We start from the raw sequence: 3,744 nt of genomic DNA on the forward strand, positions 1-3,744 counted from the left end.
TATATGCACACACACACACACACACACACGCGCGCGCGCGCGCGCGTAACGTAACGTAAGTGAAAATTATCGCGATTATTATTCCAAAGACACGATCCAAAAAACTATGAAAAACTCGAAAAAATATGCATTCTAAATACATCGCGATATATTGAAATACTTTAAAAAATCCCAGCTTTCTGAATTTAAAGAAAAAAATACATTATAATGAAGAAAAAACTGCAGCTATAATCTGTAGATATAATCAAGTTATATAATAGGCTTTTATTACGTTTAATAATTGATTAAGGAATTAATATTTATAAAAATCTATTTCGCGTAATCTGTCGCTAGAAAGAAGAACGTTTCGTGTTCTAAATTCAAGGAAACAAAAGAGCTCCCACACTTAGATAATAATGCAAGACTTCGTACTACTTTTTATGTATACCCTGCACGGCGTAATTATGTGAGTGTTAAAACTTCTTCAACTTTACGAAGTTTCGCTTACTTCTAATCACGAGAAAATCAGCTTCTTGCTCACTGCGTTTAGTTTCGCTTGTTGGAAAATATATCGAAGATATAATTAGAAATTTAAGCCTACTGGAAAGCCTTGACAGTGGGAGTTCCAACATGCATGCTTTTATGCAGATGCTGATTACGTACAATTTAGGGTACTCGACAGAAATACCAAGCCACGTGTCGTATACCAAGGTAGTATTATGGAATCCTTAAGAAAGTCGACAATTCTTTGAAACGGGAACACTGAACATTTGCCAACGCCATTGAGCGTGTTCAGCAGTTCGAGGTTACGGGGTTACAAGGCTTTTATGATGCTCGCATGTACTGAATTTGCAACGGACACAAATCCTAATTATTAAAATTTTTTATACAGATTCTCGAGTCTTTTTCAAGCAAATTTTAAAAACATACTTTTGTACCTTCCTCAATTAAATTATATGCAATTATTTATATGAATTATACGAGAAAAATTAAATTTAATAATAAATAACCAATTAAATAATAAGGGACTTAACATCAAGTTATACATGTACATACATTTTTGATAAGATATTTTTAAGAAAATAATATAAATTAAATATTTTTGATGAAGTTTGTTTTATAATTCATCTTTCTAATTTTTTCTATAGTTTTAATACAAATGAAAAAAGTTAAATAGTTTAATAATAGTTAAAATAGTTAAATTAAATAGTTTTATTTAATACAAATTATAAAATTTTGTAGAGATAATTATTATTTTGTATAAAATAATATCCATCTCTCAAAAAGTGAGTCTATTTCATAGAATTATTCTTTTAAATTATTATTAACATAGCACACTTTTCGATTAATCAGTTTTCTAACTCGATTTAATTTTAGAACAAAGTAAAGTGACTAGCGCATCGAATTATAACTTCCGGATTGATCTCGTGCGACACGTAAATGTCGACGCTTCGTGATAGTTTTACTAATGACTGTCATCCGTCGCGACGGACAAATGCGAAGCGAACCACTTTCTAGAAAAGCAAACGACACGAAGCCGTTAGTAAAACGCGTTCATCGAGCGAACGAATAAAAACCGTTCTTCAGTTTCCCCAATCATTGTGCTGACTGCCAATCTTCGGTTCGAAAAGTAATGTTTTGCTCAGTTTTAGAAGCTCAGTTGTCGAAGAAAAACGAGTTGTATTTTCTCACGATCTCTTAATTTATCAGTAAGCTAAATTTACAAGTCGATAAATGAATATATATACTTTCAAAGAATCCTTCAAAAAAAAAACAACAAAGTTTTCACATCAGATACATTTGGATAAAATGAAATTAGGAGGAGTGATTAATTTCTCAACTGCATTATCAAACTAAATTAACTTTTAATAATTTAATAGAACCTAAATAAAATTATTAATAAATTACAAGAATTTTTTTTAATTTGTAAAGATAATCACAAGAGCGGTTGATTTATTTTTCTATATAATGAAAAAGCAACGAGATAAATTTTCATGCAATTACCAATAGAAAGTAAAGATTGTGGGGTCACAAGAAAGTTTATGTAAGAGGTGCTAGCAAAAGACAAATGCTGAATTATTTATTACTAATTATCTAGTTTAACAAACTCTCATCTCTAAGTACACAATAATAATGTATGATGACTTGAATTTGCCAAATGTATAATTTAACAGCATTCATATATTCACCGCTCCATCATCATACATCATAAAACTTGCGACTCCTTCTTTTACTTCTGTCAATACATTATGATGACAATGAGCAGCTTTTTTCGCTTGCTGAAATATACGATTCTATATAAAGATAAATGGTATTTTCATATTAGAATAAACATCAATATTCATGAGACGTTGATGACGAAACGTGAGCATAATAATATCTGGTTTTAGATTAACACAACAGAATCGTGATCCAAATAATACAATCAATTCTCTTGGAATGAATTAAAGAATGTAAAATTGAAAGAAATATTCAAAAATTGTAGTATAAACATTTAAATTTTTCGGTATGTGTTAAAGCAATGTATAATCAGGAAAAACAGTCATATGTCTCTCCCTTTTGTATTTATTTTCTACATAGATGGTAGAGCGACCTCCCGCACTATTTTCTTCGCGCATTAAGTCGCTAATTAAGAATGGAAGCGTAGAAATTATCGTGCAGCAGTAATTAACGTAGTGTGACACGACGGCATACACACTATTAAATGTATACCGCGTGAAATGGAGTGTCCAGATTGAAAGTTAATAGCTCACTAGAATAGAGGTTGATGGGTTATGAGAGCCGCAGACAATATTTATAACAATATAAAACATCGCGTTGAATATAATGATAGATTCTAGCGGATGAGACCGGAGAAAGGATATAAAGTGGAGTAACACGAATGCATCAAATAAATTGAAGATAAGACCGCTAACATCTTTTTCACGTAGCCTTCTTAATTTTATATTTGCTATTACGTTACTTTCGCTCCATTTCACTTTTAAAGACTTAAATTAATTGGCCTTTCTCTTTTATACAGAATTGAATTAATACTCCAAAAAAGTATATTCTATTTATATATTTCTGCACATTTTATAATTATTAATACATTAACTTTCGTATACGTTTATAATTATTTTTTTTTTTTACAATTATTAATACGTAACTTTCATTTTTTCTAAATAAGTCAAGATATACTTTATGAAAAAATTGAAGCATTTAAAGACTGACACATTAATTGTGCTATATAATTGGCAATAATTGAAAATGTTTATTAAGATTGCACAGTAGAGAAAATATGAGCATACTAAATACATTACATGAATTACATCACAATTTGAAGAACAAGAGAAATATTCACTCCTACTAAGTTAATTCTTTCACGCCACGCTTCTTTAACAAGCTAATTGAATGCATTTATTTTTTTTTTATACTTTTACAAACTTACTTAGCGACAAAACTATTAAATACTCGTCAATGTGTACTTTTATCATGAGATCTAATGCATTAGGTGAAGAGATTAACGACGTCTTAATAAAACATTATTAAACATCTTCTCTCCAGGTGTCAATTCAATCTTCCAGGTGTCATAGCATTACATAGACATAATCAACAATTGTCAAATAATCTCTTTTTTGTTGGTATTACAAAATCTCTTGATTACTTTCGTCTAGTGATATTACATCAACGTTCGTGTTCTTGACTATCCCGATACTCTACTGAGGCGATGTATGCATAGGATATCATAATTTTCCGATGAAGATATAAAAGAGAGAGAGAGAGAGA

General features: G+C 30.0%; 1 protein-coding gene across 1 annotated transcript in view; it reads right to left on the minus strand.

Moving 5' to 3' along the window:
* Window positions 1-3,744, minus strand: part of LOC108750074 — a 26,185-nt gene that overhangs the window by 8,419 nt on the left and 14,022 nt on the right. The window lies entirely within an intron of this gene.

This window comes from Trachymyrmex septentrionalis, unplaced genomic scaffold (genome assembly GCF_001594115.1).
Source record: "Trachymyrmex septentrionalis isolate Tsep2-gDNA-1 unplaced genomic scaffold, Tsep1.0 scaffold32, whole genome shotgun sequence".
In the NCBI taxonomy this organism is placed as follows: domain Eukaryota; kingdom Metazoa; phylum Arthropoda; class Insecta; order Hymenoptera; family Formicidae; genus Trachymyrmex; species Trachymyrmex septentrionalis.